The sequence below is a fragment of the Myodes glareolus genome, chromosome 9 (assembly GCF_982192425.1).
Source record: "Myodes glareolus chromosome 9, mMyoGla1.1, whole genome shotgun sequence".
Taxonomy (NCBI): Eukaryota; Metazoa; Chordata; class Mammalia; order Rodentia; family Cricetidae; genus Myodes; species Myodes glareolus.
The window spans coordinates 58,023,486-58,040,096 of NC_142034.1; positions in this window are offsets into that span (position 1 = coordinate 58,023,486).

Sequence of the window (16,611 nt, forward strand, 5' to 3'; positions counted from 1 at the left end):
AGTGAGTACAAGGCCAACCAGGCTACATGGTAAGTTGCTGTATCAAAACAAGTAAAATAACAACAATAAAACTGTACTTGGTGCAGAGTAAGGATTAATGAAGGTTAGAAGATTGTGATTTCCATCCCATGCCAAGGTTGTGAATGAGGAGTTGTTAGGCTAATCACATAAAATCTGTCTCAGAGACACATGTGCCCCTGCTAAACAAATATGCATTACTGCAGTACCTATGTAAGTACAATGGTTATAGTCCCTGTCAATCAAAATATGTTTCCAAAGTTTCCCTTACGGAATTAAAAAGTTGCAAGGATTGCTTTCAGAGGCCTCTATTCCGAGATGGAATAAGTGGCAGTGTCTTTACCTTCTCATCTCAAAAAAGAAAGACAAATGTGCATGCATTTGCATATCTGAAAATATGTACGTGCAGGAAACAATGGCTCTGAAGACATTAAATATTATGCAATAAAGGACAGAGGTCATTACAAAGTCTGAAACACACAAGCTGAGCTTCATATCTGCCCCAGCTGACTACCTGGAAAGAGATTCCAGAATGAAAAGAATGAAAATAACTGCCAATCATGTATCTGACAGAGAACTTTTCCCAGAGTACATAAACAATTCTAAAACGTAAAAAGTCAAAACAGCCTTGACAAAATGGGGAGAGGGCAATAATTGAATAGATAGATATTTTACAAAAGAAGATGTATGCACATCAAGTAAGAGACAAAATTTTTGCTTAGAGCTGAACATCATGGGCGGTTGGGTGGAAAGAATGTAAGAACAAGGAGAGCCACAAGACATTGCCTTCAGACATGACACAGTGGTTGTACCCAGGAACTCACAGATGCTGAGGGGTCATCAACATCCCATTATGACCACCAAAAGGCTTGTGAAGTCCCACCCATCCTTGAAGAGTCATTGGCTGCTGGAGGAGGAGGAATCATTTTCTTCAGTGATGTAGTGGTCCATGCTCCAGTTTAGAACACCATGTTCATGCAAGGAACCCAGATCATAAATATAAAAGCATCTAAATAGGAGAAGAAACTTGTTGGGAAGAAGAAAGGATTCCGTGGGGGATATGTAGGGGTTGAGAGAAGGTAATTTGGAATGAAAGTGATCAAAAATCACATTGTGTACAGGTATGAAAACTATAAATAATAAAAAAGTTCAAAACCACTTAATCTTCAGGAAATAAAAGACAGTATCACAGTGAGATGCTACCACATGGTATTAAAATGGCTAAAATAAGAAAGAATAACCATAGGACAGTGAACAAGGAAGCAGAGCTGACTAGAACTCCTGTTTACTGCTGGCTGGAATAGAAAAGACCATTGGGGATACAGTTGGGCAGAATTTTTTTGTTAATAAACGTATATATACTATAATACAGATATTCTACTCCTCTACATCTCTCCAGGATATATAAAAATGTATGCTATAAAAACTTGTATACAGGGTTACAGAGACAGTTCAGTGCATAATAAAATCACTTGCTGCAAATCCTGAAGACCCAAGTTCAATTCTTGTGATCCACCTGACGGAAGGAAAGAACTGAAACCCACAAGTCATCACCTAACTTCCTCAGGTGTGCACACACACATACGCACACATCAGTAAACACAGAAATGTAATTTTAAAAGCTTGTATATAATAAAAATACATTCACTAAGAGATAGAAATATCCCAAATGCTAATTAATGAACAGATGAAATGCTAAAAAGTATGGCCAACTCAAATGAGGGTGTACTGCCCAGATATATAAAGAGATGGACTTTGAGATACAATAACATAGACAAGTCTCAAGGTTATTACCCTACATGAGAGAAGTCGCCACTCAGGATCATGCCTGAATTAAAGAAGATGGCAATGATCCAGAAAGGCAAATAGCAGACATTGTGTCTGGGGCAGAAGGCAGTCAGGAAGAGCAAAAGTGAGATATTAGCACAAAGAACTTTGAGGTATTGAGATGTGTACACTGGTTTATGAACATATAAACATTCAGAATCTATCAAATGGTATACTTGGTATACTTTATATATGGGCAATACGTTGCATTAAATAAAACCCCAAATATGTTTGTTTTCTAATCCTCTTTGGTCTCCTGTTCCAGCCCTCTGTGTGGGCTCTTAAGTCCTGTGCTGTATTTACATTAACACAACCAAAACAATGCTTCCTACAGAGGCCAACAAATCCTGCCCTGCAGGTGATGAGACTTCCTTGAACCCATATTTTTCCAAAATGCAGACATACTCCACCTTTTAGACACCCAGACATGAGAATCAGCTTATATAAAGCAACGACTGACAGCTCAACCAAATGGACCATAGCTTGACTTCTGGGTTATCCGTTATCTATAGGTTGGGTAGATTTATAATGCTTCTCTTACCAAGCTATCCACAATGAAAATTTTTCCTAGTGTTGAGCACCGCACCAAAACATGCAATCTCTCCATGAACCCTACTGTAGTGGCATTTCCATTGTATTTTAATAAATGAATAGACTTCCTGAAGATCTGAGAGTAAAACAGTACCACTGGTCAGCCTTACAGACCAGATTATGGCAACACACACCTTTAATCACAGTATTCACACTAGTTGCCATAGAAACCTGGTGGTGCATCTCCCAGTCTGAGAGAGGAATATAAGACAGGGGGAGACAGCACTCAGACACAGTCTCATTCTGAGAGTCCTGGAGGCAGGATGGGCATTTCAGACTGAGGTCGAGGTAAGAGCCAGTGACCGGCTGTTTTGCTTTTCAGATCTTCAGGTTGAACCTCAATTTCTGACTTTGAGTCTTTATTAATCGTGCTTCACCCTACCAAGAAATTCTATGTAGATTTTATGCCTACTCATTTTTCATAGAACAGAGAAGCATTATTATTTTTGTAAAATTTATTTTTATTGTTACTTATGCATTATGTATGTGAGAGTATATACCGTGTGTGTGAGTGCCCAGGGAGACCAGAAGAGAGCGTCAGATAATCCAGGAGTTGAAGCCACCTGCTGTGGGCACTGGAAACTAAACCTGGGTCCTCTGCAAGAGCAGCCAGGTCTCTTAGCCACTGAGCCATCTCTCCAGCCCAGTAGTTTTTCAACTTACTTTCCTATACAAGTCATAAAATGTTGTAGGTTTTTGTTGGTTGGTTGGTTTGATTTCTTTCTTTCTTTCTTTCTTTCTTTCTTTCTTTCTTTCTTTCTTTCTTTCTTTCTTTCTTTCTTCTTATTGGGGGGGTTTCTCTGTAGCTTTGGAGCCTGTCCTGGAAACTAGCTCTTTTAAATCAGGTTGGCCTTGAACTCACAGAGATCCACCTGTCTCTGCCTCCCAAGTGCTGGGATTAAAGGCGTGCACCACCACCACACAGGTATAAAATGTTTTAAAGGTTGTTCACAAATGTACTTGGCGATTCAGCAAAGCCACTCAGTCCTACTAACTTGCGGAGAGGAATTTCACAGAGGAAATTCTCAAATTCTGAACTCACCCCGCTCCCACACCTCAAGGATGCCATTGGCAAAACTTTCCCAATTCTCAGGACCTACTCTCTGGAACTCCCACTTGAAACCTCTCCAACCCTATGGCTCAATAAATAATGCCTGAAGTTTCCTGTGTTGGGACTCCCAGCTTTCTTCTTTTTTCCTACAGATTTCTGCCTGTGCCTCCTTTGTCACTATGGGCCATCGGAGGGAATAAACAAGACAAAATTCCTCCCTGTACTTTACCTTCCCATATCAGTCAGAGTCCTCCATTGAAATAAAGCCACCATCTGCCATCTGAAGACCAAAGAGAGTCAGTGTCATAGAAGGGCCTGAGAGGTGCAGAGTCAGTGAGGTGGATTCAAGGAGGAGCTCAGGCCTGAGCACTGGGTGTGCCAAGGATGGATGATCAATGTCCTAGTTCATGCAGTCAGACAGTGTTAACTCCACCTCCATCTACCTCTTGTTCTCTTTAGGCCCTCAACAGATTGGGATGAGGCGCACACACATGGGGAGGGCCATCTGCTTCATAAAATCAGACCACCAATTTAAATGCTAATTTCTGCTGGAAAATCCCAGAAATAACGTCTTACTGGTGATTTATGCGACTATCCCACAACCCGGTCAAGTTGACATGTACGAAATGAACCACCGCAATCAATGACTGAGTCTCCCTAATTTTTCTCTGATTTCTGATTTTAAAAACAATGCAGAGGAAGCCAGTTCTGCTTTCCACCCAGTCATAGGAACGCTAGACGGGTCAATTCCAGCTCCTTCAAGCCCAAACCCTATGATCAGGACACAACCTTTGAAAGGTTCCCTCTTATGTCTGCCTTGGAGTGTCTCCTAAACAAAAGCCATGGAGGTGGCTCCCTGGAGAGGGCCACCTCAGACTGCATACTCTGATGTTTTTAATGCTGGTTGTCTTTGTTTAGTTAGACACAAATCACCGAGACCTGTGAGATATTAGCACAAGTGGTGTGGGAGGTTATCTGGTAGCAGGTGAGATTATTTACGTGGGTCACTGTAGGTCTCCTGTCAGTTGTGAATTCACAAGAAAAAAGAACTTGCCTAACGGTGGTGGGGTTCTATGAGAAGGAAGACAGGGAGCCCTGCTTCATGGAGCCTAGCTAGCAAATGTCAGCATACATCAGAACGACCTGGAAAGCGTATGAGCAGAGAACTCTTCCTAAAACCTCCTTCCCAGGGGAGCTGAATTGGGGACTAAGAATTGGCATTTCTACTAAGTTTGTGGGTGCTGCGGCATGCCTACCTAAGACTATCCTGGGAACAAGGACTCCAGTCCTTGAGCAAAGCATTAAATTATTTCGTTCCAAGGCTTTTCAAGATCGGGCTTAGATCCCCACTTCAGTGCTTTGGCTAATGCAAGTTTTTAGTTCCAACCCGGCCTCTGAACCTGAAGGAGCCCCTCTCCTCTGGTGAATGAACCCAAGACTTTCAGCCCTGCAGGCTGTACTCTAACACTGAGCCATGTATTCCTAGCCTTCTTACTTTTATTTTTTTTTTTTTTGAGACAAGGTCTAGCTACGGTGGGATAACGCTCTTGTGCACTGTAAATATTTGTCATTCATATTGATTTAATAAAATGCTGATTGGCCAGGAGCCAGGCAGGAAGTATAGGCAGGGCGATCAGACTAGGAGAATTCTGGGAAGAGGAAAGGCAGAGATGCAGCTGTCAGCCAAATGCAGAGGAAGCAAGACGAGAATAATGCCTTACTGAGAAAAGGTACCAAGCCATATGGCTAAACATGGATAAGAATTATGAGTTAATTTAAGTTGTAAGAGCTAGTTAATAACAAGCCTGAGCAATAGGGAAAACAGTTTATAATTAATAAAAGCCTCTGTGTGTCTATTTGGGACTGAACGGCTGTGAGACCGGGCAGGAGACTGGGCAGGATAGAAACTTCCTTCTACATCTAGCTTAGTTGCCCATGTAGGCCTTAAACTCAGGACTGTCTCAGCCTCTGGAGAAGCTGAGATTACAAACCTGTGCCAACAATCCCAGTGAATATATTGTGTGGTTCAGGGATTGAACTTACTAGATAGGCTCTCTACCCCTGATCCATGACCCCAGACCCTAGGATCTAAAGGGATCTTAAAGGGGCAAGAATAATTGTTAATGAACTAGCTTTTTCTTATGGTTTATATCACCTCTCTAGGCTCATATAAGTTAGAATATTTGAAGAAACAGAGAAAGGGATTGGGCAGCAGCTCAATGGTACAGTGTTTGTCGACCATGCTTGGAGCCCTTTTCCAACTTCCAGCACCAGAATGTGCTGAGTGTGTGTGTATGTGTATGTGTGTGTGTGTGTGTGTGTGTGTGTGTGTGTGTGTGAGAGAGAGAGAGAGAGAGAGAGAGAGACAGAAAGACAAACAGAGACAGACAGAGACAGACAGAGAGAACTCCCAATAAGAGTTATGCTATCACTTGCCTCTTGTTTTTGTCTTTCTTTGAGTTTTCCCTAGTGTATCCAAAAAGAGAAATTACTTGTGTGTTTTTAATTTTTTATGTTCTGTGTATAGGTGTTTTGCTAGCATGTATGTCTACGCCATGTGTCTGTAGTGCCTGAAGAACCCAGAAGAGGACACTGGATTCCCTAATACTGGAAAGGCAGATAGTTAGGATCTGCATGTGGGTGCTGGAAATCAAAGCTATGTCCTTTGGAAGAGGATCCAGTGCTCTTAACAATGGAGCCATCTCTCTAGCCTCTATGTATGTGGATTTAAAAGGAAAAAAGCAGAGAAAGGATCTAAGTGTATCCATTTCCCCCTAGAGATGAAGATCTTCCCAGTCCACCGGTGGTTGTCTGCCCTGGCGTACACTCAGTGACCTAGAGATCTTCCAACTGATGCCTAGGCTTGGGTCCTTAGTTGCTATTTGGATGCACTGGAACGAGACCTAGTGATCCTTTCCCTTCTCATATGCTGGAGATAGGCCCAGAGCCTTGTGCATAAGCATGTACAATATCACCTAGCACCAGCCTCTGATCATATATGAAAATATCCCCCAGGTGATTTAAGTCGTCGCTGCATTGAGAAGCCAGCCAGGCAGGGAGAGCTACACACTCTAGTGGAACTTACCTGTAACTGTGTGAAAACCCCCTCTCTGTGGACACCGGCCCACTGTGCCCTGGAAATAGTTTGATCTACTAGGACCAGCTCAAAGTTAAACATAATTTTCCAAACTGTATTCACAAAAGACTATGTGATACACAAATGTATAAACTCGGTGCCACCAGAAAGACTGGCTCCATAGATCTGCAAGAAGTATAATTTCCTCTAAAACCGTGGGGGTTACGTCTAAGAACTAAAGTTCACCCCAAGCCCAAGAATTTCCACAGTTGCAGAAAAAAAAGGCCCAAGAAAGCATGCTAGCGCTGCGGCCTTCCTTATTCTGCCCACCTGTATCCTGTGGCGTAAAATACAAGTTGCACTCTGTAGATGATTATAATTAAGCTGTGTGTGGAACTCAGTTTTAAAAATAGCTTCATCAACTCTTCATGGCATATTTCCGCAAGACAAGTGTATGTGAAAGTAAGTAGGACCATTGTTGTTTAGCAGGTTTAATTAAGTGAGTATTTCTTTCACCCTTTTGGGAATTAAACATAGAGTAGGGAATACACACAGAAAAATCTGCTCATATTAATTTCTGGTTTACTGTTTTCATTCAAAAGCAGGGTGAAAACTGAGGGCCGTGTCTACGTTCTGCAGCTTTTATGTATTGACCAAATGGATTAAAGGCCTCCCTTTCACTCCCACTATGGAAATAGCGCAGGAAGTGGCCCCTTTGTATTCTCGCTCAACTGTTTCCTTGAAGGACTTCTTCTGCCTTACCAATAAACATCTGTAATTTTTTTCTCTTTATGCACAAGTTCTACTCTTGTTTAGCAAGGGACAGGCAGACCTGAAGTTGGTATGCTGGGAGGGAACATGCTCACACAAAGGAGTCCAATGTGTGTGCATGAGAGATCTTGGGCCCAAGTGATGTCACGGGGACCACTTCTTCTTTTCCATCTCTTCGTTCGCTTCCATTGTTGAAGTTCCACTTTCATGTGGCTCTTCCCCTCAAGGAACCCCGGGGGCTGCAAAGCTTTGCCCTCTGTCCTCCCAATTTCAAAACCAGTGGAAACCTCAACAATCAAATCGAACCTCTGTCTGGCTCTACTGTCCTAACGGAACTGAATGAGAATCAAGTATTATTGAGAAGGAACAAGTCATAAAAAGTGAGCCAAGACACCTGTTTCAGGCAGAACTGGGGCTTGGGTTTTCCGGAAATATATGGAATAGGGCTAGTGTATGAAAAGGCCAGGGCACGAGAGTTTGTTAATCAAGAACTGACCAATAGTTACAAGAAGAGTATAGGATTTGTGGCTAGCTCTGATGACACACATCTGTAAATCCAGTTATTTGAAAGTGTGAGGTAAGCGGATCAAGGCCAGTCAAGGATCCATAGTGAATCTCTATGTCAAAACAAACAGGCAAGTCAAGCACGGTGGCTCATCCTACAATACCAGAACTTGAGAGACTGAGACTGAAAAGTAGTCACAAGTTCCAGGCCAGCCTGGTCTATGTAACAATTTCCAGGTCTATGTAACTTGTCTCCAAAAACCAATAAACTAAGCAAAAAGAGAAAAGAAAAAAACATCATTGATATTATGATTTTTTTTGTGTTAGGTATGCCCCCATTTTGCTATGTATTTTGTACAATAGTTGGGACATTCCTAAAACTTTTACTCATTGCTTACCTGGAATTCAATTTATGCCTTTTCTGGTCATCTTCCCTGGGCGATGATGACCACTTCTAGGGTCTCTCCTTTATGTTTCTGGCAGACGTGCTTTTGAATAGCTGTCTGATGGGAAGCTGGTACTCTGATACAAGCTATCTGGCTTCTCAGTCTTCCACAGATTTAGGCCATTTCACCATGGCAGGGCAGCGTGATCTGGATCTTTCTAGCCTTGCAGCTTTGCAGCTTTCTCTACTCCCGTTAAGTTCTAAGTTCCATGCTGAACTCTTCGTGACAAACCGAGGGACGCTGATCCACCCCACCTGTACCCAGTGGGCTGCAGGAAACAGTTGGTCAGGCCTAGCTAGCCAGTCACTTCCGACGTCTGTTTTCACTCAGGGTTCTTCTCTTTATCTTTGGGGTCAGGGCTTGTAGTTCCTGGGCAGCTTATACATGATCAGGTTCTCAGGGGAAGAGGCCCTTGGAAGACAGCTGTCCCTTTGTCCTTGCTGTAATGGCGGTTTATATAGACTTAATTATTTATCTGTTTATTCAATTGAGGCAGGATCTTGCCATGTAGGCCAGGATATCCTAAAACTTATAATTCACCTGCCGCATCTGCCAGGCCCTGGGATCACAGACACATGTGTCTGGTCTTATGTAAACTATATAACCACATGTCCTCAGCCTATGAGCAGCTACTTCTGCTGGCTCCTTCCCGCTGTAACCTTAAACTGATCCTCTCCATAGTTTCAGCTCTCCTCCTAACTACAAAGACCTTAGAAGCTGTCATCTCCTGTCCCTGTTCCATGACTGGGCATGACCTTGTCAAGATGCTTTCTGGTCCCTCTCCTGCATCCTTCATCTGCTGTCCTCACACCAAGGCTTGGGGCCCACGAGGGACTGGAGCTTTCCCTTACTTTCCTGGGGGGTGTGGTCCATGTGTCACATTTTTCAGGACCTCTGGGTATTCTGCCATCACCATCTCCCCACCCTTTTTCCTGGACCTACCTGCAAGAATGCTGCAGCTTTGCCCAAGGTATTTGTTGCTATCGTTTCTTTACTCATCCTGCTGGGGCTCAAACCCAGAGATTCGGGCATTCCAGACAAGGGTCCCACAACTGAGCAATATTCCAAGCCCCCTTTTAATTGTATGCTTCCTTTTGCCACTGGTTCCCATTGAGTTGTTTGGGACTGACACTGAACTCTCTCGACAGCCCACACAGACCTTGAACTTGCCACCTTTAGCCCCAGTCTCCCTACCCTGCCACTATGGGCCTCTTTTTTGCTTCCCCAACCTCCTTCTGTATCTCAGCAAAGGCTCTTTTGTCTTCTTTGTGAGGAAATTTGCTTACTGGAGACCAGATCTCTTTATTCCCTTACCGTTTAGATGAATAATCTCTTAGTCTGTTGGCTGAGCCCTGTATATTCAGAGCCAAGTTTTAGAATTAAAACATACACGCATAGTCATTCAAAGCTCCCCCAACCACCTCAATATGCTTGGCTATCATGGTATAAGAAAGTAAATGGTGTGGCCCTCACAGCTATGTGTTAAAAATGATTCAGAGTCAAACAGCTGTTTCAGGGTGAATCTATTCTCCCCTGAGGCCTAAAGCAGCATTGCCACTCACGGGGTGGAGAGCCATAGGACAGCATGAAGATGCATGACAACCCCCAGTTACTTCCTATTCATAAGTGCCACCACATTCTATCCGTTTATATTACCAGAGAACCAGAGCAGGGGTGCAAATATAATATATGAAATAATCCCTATAGTAATCCTCCCAGCTGTGAGGAAACACCTCCAGATGAGAACCGAGTAGGCTCTGAAATTTGGGATCAAAACTCTTAGAACAGGTCTTATTTCAGGTTCTGACCTGAAATACTTTCCGCGACAAAATGGAAAGAGAGTAAAGAAAAATTCTTAAATGTCAAAATAATATTGCAACAGTCTTTACCTACAAAGAGACAAACATTAAGCTGTCTTTTGACTTCTCTTCCAAGCTAAGTTCCAGAAGCCACGGAAGCCCCTCTAGAGAGGTTTTATAGGGTAGTAGTTAGAGACATAAGTGCAGGAGCAGCCTGGGGAACTCTCCTCAGGAACAAGGGAGACCTTGATTTATATGAGAGAAAGGGCCAGTTGGTATGAAGCACATTTGGGTTTATTAGAAATTAAATTAAATTAGGAACTAAAAGGATTCATTATAGGTTTAAGGGTTGAGAGATGACATAGGACTCCATCGGTACCCACCTACATACCCCTGTGTGGGAAGTCCTGAGGACTGAACACAGTATCTCACAAATGCAACATGCACTGTCTCTGAGCTGTGCTCCTAAACTTCTTCTCATTTTTATTGAAGACAGAGTCTTAGTAAATCTCAAGATGACCTTTAACCTTGTCTACAGACCAGCTAAGCTTGATCCTCCTGCCTGAGTCTCCTGAGTAACTGGTAGAGTTGAGGTAGGAAAGTTGAGGAGACAGTTTATTGCCATGGGACTTTGTTTTATTTCAGTTATGAACAGGAAAAAGGCTCTTGGAAGCCCAGCTCCTTTATCTACAAGTACTACACACATGCACTACTCCAAAACAACACACTGGGCGATCTCAAATCCCTTCACACCCAAACCTGCATTAGGCTTCACATACGCCCTTCTGTGTATATGTATATGTTTTTCTGCCCCAAGTAAAAGTCAACTTTAGACAGGTTCTATTCAAACCTATTCCACAACCTGGGTGTCTGGCTGTGAAAACCAGAGTGGTTGTCCCAGTCTAAACTGGTTTCAGGTGCATATGTAGTAAGGCAAACTCTGTCCTCAATTAAACTTTTGGTGAGAATTTGCCATCTTATGCCTATGTATAATTGGACACAGATATGACTAACGTCAGATGCATTATGGGAAGGGACCTAACATTTCAATCAAAATAGAGAATCGCCCAAACTATACAGCTTAGTAACCAACTCTTTTTTCCTTTTAAAAAAAAAGAATGATTAGGAGAACTCAAGGTGACAGACAAGCTCAAGAGTCTCCAGGGAACAATCTAGAAAAAGCTGAAAACCAGTGATTAGGCAAGCAATGGGCACACTAAGCTTCCTCCCCTTGGCACTGGAAAACAACATATCAGAAACAAGGTGAAATTTTATAAAGATTCTACTGAACTGGCATCTTTGAAACCAAACCCATGCACAAGAGAGAGAGAGAGAGAGAGAGAGAGAGAGAGAGAGAGAGAGAGAGAGAGAGAGGAGAAAACAAACATAAATGAAAATAAATGTATAAAAAGAAAAAGAAGTTGGATTCATTGGTTTACTGCTTCCAAGAAACACACCTCACCACAAAGACAAGCATTAATTATCTTGTGGGGAAAGGATGGGAAAACTGTTCCAAGCACAGAGAACTAAGAAGCAGGTGGGTGTTGCTATTCTAATATTTAACAAGATAGGCTTCAAAACAACTGGTCAGGAGGACCAAGAAAGGTTACCTGGAGCTGATTAAATGCACAACCCATGAAGAGCACATAACAACTCTCCACTGTGAGCACGGGAGAAGAATCAGGGGGAACCATGCCATTCCCAATAGCTCTACATAAATAAATCAAACACCTTGGAACAAGCTTCAGCAAGGGAGTGAAAGATCTTGAGAGAGCGAACTTTCCAAGGCTGGTGAAGACAACTGAAGAGGACCTTAGAGATGTCGAGGGCTCCAGCGTTCATGGATTAGGCACAATTTTGTGAAAATAGGTGTCCAACCAAAAGCAATCAACAGATTCAGTGTGATTCCCCTCCAAATTGCAACACCATTCTTTACAGAAAGACTGCCTTAAAATTCATGTTGAAGCACAAAAGATCATAGACAGGCAAAGCACTGCTGAGCAGTAATAATGCCAGAGGTATCACCCTGTTGCTTTCCAGTTATCCTACTGAGCCATGGTCATAAAAACAGTATGGTAATGGCAGAAAAACGACATGTGAGTCAGTGGAGTAGAACAGAGGACCCAGATATAAATTCACAAAGCTACAGCCAGGCGATTGCCTACAAAGAAGCCAAAAATACACATTGGAGAACAGATAGCCTCTTCAACAGATAGTGCTGAGAAAAATGGGTATCTGGACATAGGAAAATGAATGTAGACGTTTATCTCTCCCTCCATACAAGACTCAATTCCAAATAGATGGAAGACTGTAGTGTAAGACTTCTAGCAAACGGCTAGAGTGGAAAACACTTGAAGAGAGAGGCATGGGTGAGGCTGTTCTGGATATAACTCTGGATGTTCAAGAAATCAGGCCGACAACTGACAGAATGTAGCCTCAGGAAATTGCAGAGCGTCTGTCTAACCAAGGAAACCATCAGCCAACTAAAGGGGCAGTCTACAGACTGGGAGAAAATCTTTACTAGCTACATGTCTGACAGAGTGTTTGTATTTATTCTTTTGTATTTCTAGAATATACAAAGAAATCCAAAAATAATAAACATCAATAAAATAACAAAAAAGTAACCTATAGAAATAAACAAAGTTTGCAAAAGAATAAATACAAATACCTAGCCAACATTTAAAAAGTATTAAACATTGTTTGCAATCAGAGAGATGCAAATTAAAATGTTTTTTAATTCCATCTTACCCCAGGCATAACAGGCCATCATCAGAAATGCAAGTGACAGCAAATGTTGGCGAGGATGTGGAGAAAGGGGACCCTGTGTTTGATGATGAACTATGAAATAGTGCAGCCACCATGTTCTGTCTGTTTTCCAAGAGGCATAAAACAACCATGTGACCCAGGTCCATCACTACTGAGCATATAGCCAGTGTTTTCTGTATCCTACTACGGAGACACTTGCCTCTCTCCATCCCTGCTGCTCCTTAGCAAGGAAAGGAAATCAGGACTATAAGGTAAATACACACAGAGGAATTTTATTTAATTGCAATGAAAGTGTAATGAAAGTTGCAGGGAAATGAGTGGACCTAGAAAACAATAAATTAAGTGTATTTACCCAGGCCCGAAAGGCAAATAGTGCACGCTTGCTCACATGTGGACCCTAGTGTCACATATTTACAATTGCATGTTTACTTTGTTGTGCAGGTAGAAGCTGTGAAACTAGCAATGGGTCATTAGAGGAAGGGCTAAAAATAAATAGGCCTTAAGAGAGAGTATAATAGAGCATCAATGACTCAAAAGTAGAGGTGGGGGACAGAAATGTTTAAGTAGAGGTAGAGGTGGGGAAAGAGGGCCGAAGTGAGTTAACTGAAACTGAAGATATGCAAAAAAATATATACAAAAACCTAGTATTTTTAAGTCACTTAAAATACAATTTTTAAAAATTTTAAATGGGGTTACACTACAAGGATGTATAATACTGCTCTCATTAGTCGCATAATTATAAATAAAATTCCAGTTTCAGGTGTGCAATACTTTCCTAAGTTGATGGTTAGGGAAGTGCCAGAGGTCCCTAAAACAAGATCAGTTATTGTCAACTTTCCTAAGTTGATGGTTAGGGAAGTGCCAGAGGTCCCTAAAACAAGATCAGTTATTGTCATTGCTCTTATCTGCCCGTAGAACTGGATGTGCTTTTGTGGGAGAGAGAAATGAAGTTTCAACTAAGTTTCTTCCCTGCCAGCCATCTTTCATAATGCCCCAGGGTGCTGGGGAGAAAAGTCATTAATGGCCTTACTCATCAGTGAGCCCCGTGAACTCCAATATTATCCTACCAGGAATGTTGCACCCACTGGTGCAATAACAGAATGATTGCTATGGGAGCAACCAACCACATTTTGATTGGACTTGAACCCTGCTCCACAGGAGGGCATTCATTCCAGGTACTAAAATTTTAGTTAACAGTCCATGGCTGTCAGGTCAAAGCCCTAGTATCCTTATGTTTTACTAAAGGAGCTTGATGTCAAATTACTTTCTAAATGGCTGTTTATGCTTAGGTTAATGATGATTTCAGCATTGGTCAGAGAAGCTTCTCTCTGCATCCGATGATGGTTAAAGCACAGACTTCACATTGGACAAAATGCTGAGAATATGTGACTGTTGGTTGCTGACCCTAAACAGTAAATGGTGCCTGTCAACACCCCATCATAAATGCTAGAGGGTAAGAGGAATCATTTTCTTTAGTGGTATAGCTACTGGTAAGTCCCCTGTGTGCCACTAAATAATCCCAAACCCAAGCTCATGAGACCAAAATGCAAAACAAAAGACAGGAAGGTAGGAGGGGGATTCCTTGTGAATAAGAGTACTTGGCAGGAGTTGGAGGGTATGAGAAGATGCAAACATTTAAATTTCTGTTGCTATGAAAAAACCTACAGATAATACGTTTTTAACTTTTAGCCTTACTAAAATGTTATGTTTATTATATTTGTATCAGGTGTCTTAGGACTTCTTTGCTATAACAAGACAGCATGACCTCAACAACTCTTATAAAGGAAAATATTCAATTAGGGTGACTCACTTACAGTTCACAAGTTCAATCCATTATCATGAAGGTGATACATAGAGATGTGCAGGCAGACATGGCACTAGAGCAGGAGTTGAGGAATAATGTATTTTGACTTGCTGACAACAGGAAGTAAACTGACTGTCACACTGAGTGAAGCTTGAGCAAAAGAGACCTCAAAGCACACCCCCACAGTGACACATTTCCTCCAACAAGGCCACACCTACTTCAACAAGGGCATCCCTTCTAATAGCACCACTTCCTTTGGGCGATGTTTTCTTTCAAACCACCACATTATACTCCCTGACCCCCAAAGGCTTGTAGCCATATCATAATATGAAAATGCATTTAGTCCAACTTCAAAAATTCCCATAGTCTATTATAGTCTCAACGATGTTTAAAATTCCAAAGTTCAAAGTCTCTCTTCTGAGTTTCACACCTCTTAATTGTAATACCATATAAAATCAAAAGCAAAAAGCAAATCACATACTTCCAACATATAATGGCACAAAATATACATTACCTTTCTACAACATAGGGGAGGGAAGCATAGTGAGGAAATACTGGGCCAAAGCAAGAATGAAAAGCAGCTGGGCAAACTTCAAACAAACTCTGCATCTCCATGTCTGATGTCAAGGCGCTCTTCACATCTCCAACTCCTTTCAGCTTTGTTGACTGTAACACACTTCTTACTCTTGGGTTAGTTCCACTCCCTGTTAGTAGATCTCGTCAGGCAGGTATCCCACAGTTCTGGCATCTCCAACATCTCGGGTCTCCAAGGCAATCCAGGCTTCAACTTCACAGCTTCACGCAATGGCCCTTCTAAACCTCCATGCAGGGACACCACTGACACATACCTTACCTTACCAGTTTTCCTCAGTCTCAGAGACAATTTCTATAGTTCCTTCCTCCTATGCTTACCTCCAGAACCACATGGCCACAGCTGTCAAGTTCTACTGTTTGCTGGGGCTGAAACATGGTCCCCTCATTCAATTATATCTTCACCAGTTTTCTGTTTTTGATGCTTTTCTTTACTGCCTAAGGGTAGTTGTCCTCAAACTGGATTTACTATAGACTGGGCTGGCCTCAAACTCAGAGATCTGCTAGCCTCTGCCTCTATAGTGCTGGGATTAGAAGCATGCACCACCCCAGCTGGATCTAAGTTTTTCTTTAATTCATTTTCACAAGTTGGACATTTAGCTGGGAAGAACCTTGTTTTGAGGTCACTATACCCTTTATTCCATTTCTTAATCAGTTGATCTTCCTGATCCCAGGATTTAGCTCCAATCCACTACCTGATGCCCCCTTTCTCAATCTGTGTGTTTTGTACTTTCTCTCGCTCAGCTTGCACCTTTTCATTATAAATCTTCATTAGAGTTAACACTAGTCACCACAAGACAGAGTCTATACTAGGCTGTTTTGAGATTTCCTCTGCTAACAGAATTAATCCAAAACTTTTCATTTAAGGCTCAGGAAGACTTTTTAGACAAGAACAAAAAAAAACCAGCCACATTCTTCACCAAAATATCACAAGAATTATCTCTAGATTTAGAACGTTGCATTCTAAAATTCTTCTTTTCTGAAACCTCTTGAGCCAGCCCTCCACAGTTTAAATAATTGTTAGTGGCACTTTCTTTCATGCTCCTATTACTATGGCCCATTAAACAGCATTTAAAGCATTTAACTGCGTTTCTAATCCAGAGTCCCAAGGTCCATATTCCTTTAAACAAAAGCATGGTTAGGCCTATCACCGAAATACTCTAGTCCCTTATACCAACTTCTGTCCTAGGGCTTCTATTTCTGTGAAAAGACATGACCACATCAACTATTATAAAGGAAAACATTTAAGTGGGGGTGGCTCACTTACAGTTTGGGGTTCAGTTCATTATCATCAGAGTGGGTCATGGCAATGTGTGGGCGGTCGTGCAATATGTTGGCAGACATGGTACTGGGGCAGTAGCTGAGAG